The sequence below is a fragment of the Arachis hypogaea genome, chromosome 15 (assembly GCF_003086295.3).
Source record: "Arachis hypogaea cultivar Tifrunner chromosome 15, arahy.Tifrunner.gnm2.J5K5, whole genome shotgun sequence".
NCBI lineage: Eukaryota > Viridiplantae > Streptophyta > Magnoliopsida > Fabales > Fabaceae > Arachis > Arachis hypogaea.
This window is the reverse complement of record NC_092050.1, coordinates 129,822,207-129,832,690: the sequence shown is the minus strand read 5'-3', so window position 1 is coordinate 129,832,690 and position 10,484 is coordinate 129,822,207. Positions and strand designations below refer to the sequence as shown.

General features: G+C 35.7%; 1 long non-coding RNA gene and 1 other non-coding gene across 2 annotated transcripts; one reads left to right on the top strand and one right to left on the bottom strand.

The window, feature by feature from the left end:
* The first annotated feature begins 1,036 nt into the window (after positions 1-1,036).
* Positions 1,037-1,139, top strand: LOC112752131 (small nucleolar RNA R71). Its single transcript, XR_003176575.1, has one exon. It is a non-coding gene; the product is annotated as a small nucleolar RNA R71 (small nucleolar RNA).
* A 1,482-nt stretch (positions 1,140-2,621) lies between these two features.
* On the bottom strand, positions 2,622-9,875 carry LOC140178973 (uncharacterized). Its single transcript, XR_011872242.1, has 2 exons — positions 9,486-9,875; positions 2,622-3,370 (listed from the first exon to the last, which is right to left on the bottom strand). It is a non-coding gene; the product is annotated as an uncharacterized lncRNA (long non-coding RNA).
* Positions 9,876-10,484: the final 609 nt, after the last annotated feature.

The following is a 10,484-nucleotide window of genomic DNA, read 5'->3' as shown; positions in this document are numbered from 1 at the left end:
AACTACTTGTCTTGGGTCTCCTTTTGAAGTCTCTGACGATATGGCATTTTAGGCTTGTACTCAAGCGCCTTAGGCAATGTAGGATAAGTGTCAAGAGAGTCTGGGAACGGGTTATCTGCACGCTTTGGAGGGACGTGCTCCACCTCCTCTTTCTTCTCCTCTGGATCTTCTTTTTCAACAGGCTCCTCATTAACTTGTGCTTTCGTACTTAGCACTTGTCTACTTATCAAGGTGATAGCCTTGCATTCCTCCCTTGGATTTGGAATTGTGTTACCAGGAAGGCTATTAGTGGTCCTCTGATCAATTTCATTAACTTTTGTGGCTAATTGACCCATCTAAATCTCCAAGTTCTTGATTGATGCTCTGGTTTCATGTATAAAACTCGCCATTAGTGCTTCCAAATCAGTAGTATTTTGAGATTGAGAAGTTGCTTGCTGAAATGACTGAAACTGGTGGTTATTAAAATTATTCTGTTGAAAACTGCCTTGAGAATTATTATTAAAATTTTGAGATCTCTAAGGTTGGTCTCTCCACCCAAAATTTGGGTGATTTCTCCACCCCTAATTGTAGGTCTTAGAATATAGATCATTATTGGGGTTTCTAGGAGCACTCCCCATGTAATTGACGTGTTCAGAAGAAGATTGAGCATAATTATAATTCTCATTTTGCATAAAATTACCTGTCATGTCATAAGGGCTTCTTGGGGTGCATTTTGACTGTTGACAGCTGAAACTTGCATTCCACTCAACTGTTGAGTAATTAGACTTATTTGCTGAGACAAAAGTTTGTTCTGAGCAAGGAGAGCATCAACAGCTTCCACTTCCAAAACACTTCTCTTCGAGGGGTCTCAGAGTTCACAGGATTCCTGTTGAAGGAATATAAGTATTGGTTGTTAGCAACCAACTCGAAAAGCTCAGTAGTCTCCTCTGGTGTCTTCTTCATGTGCAAAGAACCACCTGCAGAATTATCTAAGCGCATCTTGGACATTTCACATAAGCCCTCATAAAAAATATCCATCTGAGTCCATCTAGAGAATATGTTCGGAGGGCATTGCCTAGTCAGTAACTTGAATCTCTCCCAAGCTTCATAAAGGGTCTCACCATCTTTCTGTCTGAAAGTCTGAACCTCCACCTTAGCTTAGTCAGCTTTTGAGGTGGAAAAAATTTAGTCAGAAATTCAGTGACAACTTTATCCCAAGTATCCAGACTCTCTTTAGGTTGAGAATCTAACCACAGCTTTGCTCTATCCTTCACAACAAATGGGAAGAGCATGAGTTTGTATACCTCAGGATTCACTCTATTGGTCTTCACAGTTTCACAAATCTGCAAGAGTAACTAGTTGTGGTTTCAGTTCAAAGTTGTTTGCAGCTATAGGAGGTACCACGATACTTGTGCCATAAAGATCTGCATTAGGAGCAGTGTAAGAGCCAAGCACTCTTCTAGGTTGCTCATTCCCATTCGGATTTGCCATATTGGCATTAGCAGCATTATTATTATCCATGGTGGACTCTGCAACCTTGTAAAGTCTTGTGTGTTATAAACGCCACCTCAAAGTCCTTTCAGGTTTAGGATCAAAGTCAAATAGATGTTCCTTGTCCCGGTTCCTGCTCATAAACAAACAGAAGACAAGAAAAGATGGGACCCTCTATGTCAGAGTGTAGAGAATTCCCAGTGAGGTAACTTGTATAAAATAATAAAATAAAAATACTAAATAAACTAAAAACTAAAATTTGAAAATTACTATTGAAATTAGGACAAAAATTTCGAAAACTTTTGGAAAAATAAACAGGAAAAATTAAAATAAAAAAATAACTAGGGGACACCAAACTTAATTTCAGAAATTAAGGAAAAATAAAGCAAGAAAATTCAAAAATCTAAGGTGCAAAATTAAATAAATTTAAAGCTAAAACGCCTAATCTAAGCAATCAAACAACTAATAGTTGTCAGTCACAGTCAATCCCCAGCAACAGTGCTAAAAACTTGATGCAGAATTTATAACCCACAAACTAACCAGCAACTGCACCGGGTCGTACCAAGTAATACCTCAGGTGAGTGAGAGTCGATCTCACGAGAATTGATGGATCAAACAACAATGATTGAGTGATTGGCTTAGTCAGACAAACAAAAAATGATATTTTGAGAGTTCAAACACATTAACAGTAAATTCAGAATATCAGAAAAGCAAGTAGTAAATAAGTAGTGAATAATATACGGAAAAAAAGTTAAGGCTTCAGAAATATCTATTTTCCGGATTGAATTTTCTTATTAACTATTTTAATCATGCAAGATTTAATTCATGGCAAACTATGTGACTAAACTCTAATTCCTTAGACCTTTTTAGTCTCCTCTAAAATTCATCAACCGTCAATTCCTTGGTCACTTAATTCCAATTAGAAGGTGAAATTCAATTCTAGTTTAGATATCACAAAAACTCTAATTACCCAAATATAAGAGGATTATATGTCACGTATCTCGTTAAGTCCAGATAATTAGTAGTTTAGGAGAAATTGTTTTCAAGCTGTTGTTCAAGTAAAGAGCTTTTCCAAGTTATACATGAACTCAATTAGAACCAAGGTCATACTTCTATTCCACCCAGATTCATAAAATAAAGAATGAAAACAATTCTTGAAATAGAAATCACAGTACATGAATTAAAATAGAAAAATAATAGTATCAATCCATACAATAGACAGAGCTCCTAACCTTAACAATGGAGGTTTAGTTGCTCATGGTTCAGAGAGAAAACTAGGATTCTGTAAAAAACTGTAAATTGCAGAATGAGGTAGAAGAGAAGAGATGAGAAGAGCCCAAAAGGCTGATTCTTTTCCCTTTTATATCTAATCCTAATTAATGTAAAATATATTTCCTAAAATTAAATATCTTTTCCTAATTAAAATAATAAAAGTTTAATTCAAAATCACTGATTGATTCGTGCAGCCTTGTGTAGACGAATTGGGGACCACCATTGCCTAAAGGTGTGGCGCCAAACTTGGGGGAAACCAAGTTTGGCGTGGAAATTGTGCGCAATGCTTCCTTTGGACTTTTCAGGCTGGCGCCGAACTTGAGTAAACTCAAGTTCCGCGTGGAGATGGCAGCGTGTATTCTTCCTTGAGGCTTCTTGGTTGGCGCCAAACTTGAGCTTCCTCAAGTTTAGCGTGAAGTGATCCGTACGAAATGGAAGAAAATGTTATACTATTATATATTGTTGAAAAGCTCTAGAAGTTAGCTTTTCAATGCCACTGAAATCACGTCAATTAGACCTCGGTAGCTCAAGTTATTTCTATTTGAGTGTAAGGAGGTCAGGGTTGACAGCATCATTCGCTTTCTTCCTTTTCTGCTACAAAACTCCATCGAATCCATCCGAATGCTACCTGAAATAAACATAAATTGCAAACAACTCAAAATAGCATTCATAGTGGCTAAAGGTAATTAAATCTTGATTAAACTCAACAATTTGAATGCAAATTCACTAGAAAAAGATAGGAAAGATGCTTACGCATCAATAAACATCTCAAGTAATTAACAACGTTCAGTTATCTAGCCTTTGTTAGAGTATAGATCTTAGTTAGAACACCCCTAGATATAGCTAGATGATAACTTTATACATATATAACATACCACATCCTAGGCTCTGACCTATTCAAGAAGTCCCCAAGCTAGCCTAGACTCTATACTCACCTAAATCCCTCTAAACTACAAAGCGAGGGAAAGTATGTTCTACCTCTTCAAAACTCAGGTCAGATGGAACATCATCAAAAGGTAGAATATCATCTACTACTCCTCTACACGATCATATGTTGTCATAGGGCGTCTCACTGGTACTCCATCAAGTAGCCACAAAACAGGAACCTCGTACAAAGGATTTAGGTAAAAGTTCGTATTCAAACGGGGTGCAGACGTCGACTGGTCTCATAGTATTTATATATAAACACAGAATAGAGTTTGCCCTAGACTTAGAAGGCTACCTAAAGTAGAATTCTCTTTGCAAAATGATCATCAGTGGATTACAGAAGAGTATTCCTGCCTCCATCTGAAGGGGGAGAAAGGAGGTAAGAACTGGGAAGTTCTTAATAGAGTTAGGCTAATTAGTCATATTAATCGCTTCCATTGTGCTTATCAGTTAGTAATATATTTTACAGTAAATAGAAGAAAACTAGAGAATAGATAAACAGAAAAAATTGAGAAACAGAATACAAATAGAGAAATACATAATAATAGCACACAGTAAACACAGAGAATAGAATACAAACAGAGAAAACATACATTCATACAACAATCATAACAGAGTGAATGCGCAACCAAGTATGATGCATGTCTGTCCTATGCAGGTCATGAGCTCACGTGTCAGTTTACACCCTGCAGTCCGACATTACCTAGAAACTAGTCCTAGATATGGTTTCCCATTGCATCCTTTGTGTATACGTGTCGGTGATTAAGAATACTACTCCTTCGTGACTACCGACAGTCGGCGCAAAGCTCGACGCCATAATATACACAGAAGGAAAACAACGATCCTCAATTCGTGGGCGTCCTCGAGATTAACACACAACAGAACAGTGATCCTCAGTTTGTGGGTTTTTTCCGAGATCAACATACAACAGTTCGTGGGTTATTCCCGTAATCAATGATTATCAATTCGTGAATTTTTTCCGCATATAAAACAAATAACAATTCATAGATTTTTTTAAGACCAATGATTATTCAGTTTGTGGGTACTTCCCGTATTTAACACTATCAATTCGTGAAATTTTCCCGTAGTTAAACAACTAACAATTTGTGGGATTTTTTCGCCTTTAAACATTTTTTATTATCCTTTCTAAATCTCAACAATTCATGTAATACCTAACCCTAACCACAATCAAGCACTAATTATGTTGCTCCTAGATTGCTTCCTTAATCGACATTTATCTTTGCCTTTAAAACTTTACCGACTCTTTCTTCGATTTTTATCTTTTCTTCAACGTTTTATCTTTCTTTTATCTTCTCCTCACTAACATGTTCTTACCACTCCATAGATGTTTTATGAAGGGAATTATGAAATTCTAAAATTAAATTGTCTTCATAAGGCTTTTACAAAAAATTGTTTTTTCGCTATTATTTTATTATTTTTAATAAAATAATAGTATTTAATATTTTTTATTAATTAAATTTATTAATATTTTATTATATTTTTTCAAAAATTTACAAAGTGGCCCCAAAATTTTATAAAAATTATATTTTGACCCTCTTAACTTTTGATATTTATACTTTAACCCCCTAAACTTTTAGTAATTGCACTTTAACCCCATTAACACAAAAATATTTATAATTTGGCCTCTCCTAAGATAAAAAAGGTATTTTTTATTGTTCTTCATCATACTCAAAGTGTTCTTCGTATTTTTCATAAATTCTTCAGATTCTTTCTTTGATTCTTACCCGTTTTTCAATCTTTTCAGTAACCGATTTTTTCTAAAATTCAAATTAAAATTACAGCCACCAAAGCTCCATTGATTTCCACTTGTTTTCAACACAAATTCATAGCTTGAATTTTATCAAATTTCATCAAATTTTCACCAAAATTTCACCAAGAATCACTCATATAAACAATCAATTTCAAGCACAACTAAACCATATCATAATCATACAACTTAAACACAATTAATTAAGATTAATTTCACCAAACATACATTTATTTTCTGCCCCTATTTTCGGCTATGCTTCAAGGTGTTCCTAGAGCACTTTTTCCTTTTAAATCACATTAAGAACAACTTTAAATCCTCAAAACCCTAACTGACCAAACCTTCAACCACCAGTTAGGATGAGATTTCTCACCTTAATCTTGTTGGACTTTAAAGTTCCTTGGCCCTCAAGTCAAGCTAAGCATGATACCTATAGAAGAACATCAAAAAAACACATGTTTATGCATGTGTTCTTGAAACTGAATTCAAAGGGGAAGAGAACAACCATCTCACCTTGTTTCCAACCTTGATTAGTCATATGATTGTCAAGAGAAAGAAGAGAGGATCATTTTAATCGTATTAGAGTTTTGATTTGAGTTTTAGTTCAGAAAAAATCAAGCTTTGAAGATCAAGAACCAAGAACTTTTCTCTCTTTTCTCTCTTGCAAATTTTCGGCCACAATGAGGAAATGCAGCAACCTTGGAGGTCTTGAGGGTGAAGGGAGATCCGTGATTTGACTAGCTTGTGAGGTGGTTAAAATAATATTAAAATATCTCAGATGTATTATTTCTAAAACTAGATATATTAGAACACACACTTCACAACACATCTAAAAATTAATATCTGAGCTACTAGTATAAATGACACTAGTAACATGATTAACATGAGAATAAAAGGTATATGATGAGGTATTAGTATTGCTAAAGTCATTAGAGAGTGCTGGTGTTAACTTGCACCAGAAGACTGTGATCCCAATTAAACCGATCTCTTGTTTTAACTTGTTTTAACTAAAACAGATCAAATAATGTTATAATATTATTCAAGCATCTCTAATATTAATATAATAATAATATTATATTACTATCTCTCTTCTCTCATAAATGGAGTTTGGCTAATCAAATAGAGATTAGCTACAAAAATCGGAGTCTAAAGCTCCTAATCAAAACGGCTCAAAAACTAGGTTTTTCACGACTGTAACGTCGAGCTTATCTCAAAAGCAATGTTCTGAAAACCGGACCGGACCGGCCGGTTCAACCGGGTTAACCGGAAACCGGTCACTTAGCCAGTCCGGTCAACATGCAAAACCGCGTTGCAAAAAACCGGTGGTTAACCGGCGAACCGGGCGAACCGGCCCGATTTTCCAAATACCGGTTTTCCCTCCTGCTATTGAAACGGTGTCGTTTGGCTATTTTAATAATAAAAAAAAAAAAAAGAGAAAATCAGGCTGAAGCGCTGAACAACGCAGGTAGAAGCATCAGTTTACCCTAAATCAATCCCTAATCTCCCAAAATCTCCCAAGAACACTCAACACTCCACTCCCAACCCTAAGCTCGAGGCTAGACAATCTGCAAACGACGGACAACCGACGAACGCCGTGAAGAACACTCCCACCGTCGCGGGTCGTCGCGCACCGTTGCGGCTGCTGGGTTTTTGGGTTTTGGTCGCGGGTCGTGAAGCATCGTTGCGGGTTCTGGGTTTCTGGGTTTTGGTCGCTGGTCGTGAAGCACCGTTGCGGGTTCTGGGTTTCTGGGTTTTGGTCGCTGGTCGTGAAGCACCGTTGTGGGTTCTGGGTTTCTGGGTTTTGGTCACTGGTCGTGAAGCACCGTTGCGGGTTCTGGGTTTCTGGCTTCTGGGTTTCTGGGTTTCGGTCGCGGGTCGTGAAGCACCGCCGAGGCTGGAGCTTCTGCATACGAAGGAGAACTAACACCGTGAATCAAGGGTCACTGTCGCGGGTAGTCCATCACCGTCGCGGCTCGTCGCCCACCGACGCGGGTCGTCGCTCACGGTTCTGTTCTCTATTTCGAGGCTCGAGCTTCTGGCCTTCTGTTCTCTACTTCATCTTGCGATAAGTTCTGGTTTCTGGCTCTTTCTTCTGTTCTTGGCTTCTTGATGTTTTCATTTTTTGTTCTGGGCTTCTGATCTTCTGTTCATATTCCTGTAATTTTTTTATTTTGTTTCTGGCTTCTGTTCTTCTGTTCATTTTTTGTTCTGAGCTTCTGTTCTTGACTTCTTGTGTTTATACTCTGTTTTTATTCCTGGCTTCTGTTCTTCTTCAATATATCAATTTTTATATGATTAATGAAATGTTAAATAAATTTGTTGTATGTTGAGTTTGAGAATTAATTTGATGTATGTTGAATTTGAGAATTTTAATCTGCTCTGTGCTTCTATTTCGTTGTGTTTTCAATTCTGCTATGTTCAATTTAGATGGAACAGTCACAAAATGTTCAGCAACAACAACATAATGCTGTACAAGAAATTTGGATTTTTGATTTGAGTTTTACAGAAATTTTCAATTTGCTTAGTGTGCAATAGCATTGCTATACTTTGTCCTAGGGTAGATAATTTTCTATGTCAATTGATAAAGTGTGTGTTCAGGGCTTCAGGCCCATTGTTGGTCCAAACCATACAACAGAACTTTGTTATGAATGAATGATCTTGTTTTCAATGGATGCTGATTGTTGCTTGTGTGGTTTGTTTGTTACATAAAGTATAAAAGACTCTTTTGCAATCTGATGTTCACTCAAAATCTGCTTGAGTTTTTTTATTTATTTTGAATGCTATATAGAATATTTTGGATTATGGATTCTGGATTCTGTGGTTCTGGATTTTTTTAATGCTATATTCAATGTTGTGATTTGTATATTGAATTTTTTTTTATAATTTCACTGTATATTTAATTAAATCGGTTTAACCACGGTTCGACCCCGGTCAGACCAGTGAACCATTGAACCGGTCACTTGACCGGTTCAATGACCGGTCCGGTTCTCAGAACCTTGCTCAAAAGAGGTTCTTGCTTAGTGATGACATGATGATGATGTAGAATGAGGTGCTTGATGATGCAGTAGAGGTGGTTGGAGGTGCCTGCTTCACTGAACTTCTGAAAATACTTCGTTTCTTCAGAAAAAGTTTCGTTTCGCAGAAAACTAGGTCGTTACATGAATCAGTGAATTAATGGTTACAAAAGAAAATAAATTAAAATTAATGTCAATTAAAGCATATTATCAAAGGTGTTCACAGGTCAGTTTAGTTCAGATTTGGAGTGAAATGAAAACCAAACCAACTAATAATTAGTTCAATTTGGTTTGGTTTACTTTTTTTTATGTGTGTACCCAAACTAAACCAAACTGATAAAAACTGGATTGGTTCGGATACCTGATGAAATAAAAATTCATAAGAAAAAAATTTAAAAAAGTGAGAAATTTTTTTAAAAAATTCTTTAAATATGTAATATAATCTAACAAGTCAATAACATTCTAATAATAACAAAATCTAAACAACAGAGACATAAAAATTCAAACATATTAAACACCAAACACAACAAACTCAAAACATATTAAAAACTAAAAACACAACAAACTCAACATATTTACCATATTAAAAGTGCAACCACATTAAGTCTTTAAAAGCCTTCACTCCATAATCTTTTATTTCATCAACCAAGAATGTTCAACAGAATTAGTTTTTGTCATTTTTCAATTTACAAAAAAATATAATAAAACATCAGCCACTCAGAATTTTTACAATATGTACAGAACAATATAATTTGATATTTTTTTCCAAGAACTCAAAATTCGTCACCAACATACATTTCAACAAGAACTTAGAACTCAAAATTTTAAAAATAAACCAATCGAACAAAAAATTGAATAGAGTAAAAAGAACAACCTCAATTTCTCATAACAAACCAATTGAACTAAAAATTGAACAGAGACAGAGAATACAAAAGAAATTAAAACTTAACAGAGAAAAATAAAATAGGAGAAGAGGAAAGATGACCAAGAGACTAAGGCAAAAACAAGTGAAAACTAAAAAACTGGATCCTTACCTGACTGAAGAAGACGACTGTCAAAGACCGGAGGAGAAGTTAACGATGCTGAACTGCACGATGCACGGTGGAGATGATGACATTGTTGCCTTCAGAGGGTTACGCACACTCGACTCAACGATTCTAGAGAAGTGGAGACAACGCGACAACGACGACGTTGCTGCAGCCTGCCTTGAGCGAGCTAGTGACCGCCATGAGTGAGAGTGAGTTTGCGTTGTTCAACCTTCAGTTGCCGCTGTGAGGGAGTGAACACCGATTTGTCATAGTCGCCGTTAGTGAGGGGGTGAGTAAGGCTATAAGGGTGTGAAGACTGAAGAGGCTCTGCTAGGGTTCTTCGAGTCTGATGGGTGGAGGGTGGCACCATGGTTGCTGTGTCATGTGTTAGTGTGGTTTTAGGGGTTAGGTTTACTAAAAGTTAATATATATGCTTTGAATTTATATTTTTTTATTTAATAAAAAAGAGGGTTCGAGTTTACGGGTTCGTTCGGATTTTGCCCTTCCAAAATCATTACCCGGACCAATAATGATTGAATTTTATCATATTGGGTCTGATAATATTCGGTCACCCATTGGTTTTAAAACCAATTTAATCGGTTCGATTCGAATTTGCATAGATAATCGTATTCGTATTCCCTGAACCTGTGAACATTCTTATATATTATTATTATTATTATTATTATTATTATTATTATTAGTTTTTGCTACAATAGTATATATGGAAATCAAATTATAAAAGATATTATTAATATGTTATACAGTAATATCCTAATAATTAGGAAAATATTATTATGATTAACATGTGGGGTCGTATATTTTGTAATATATTGTGTGATAAGTGAGTGAAATAAAAATTCAACAAGTACAAAGGTTATCTAAATGAAGTCAAATTTAAAAATTGTTGACTAATTATAGCTGGATTATTTTGATTTCCAAACAGTTTTTTAAAAAAAAATTGACTTTGATCGAGTCTATAACCTTATAATTCGACCTAATGTGAGA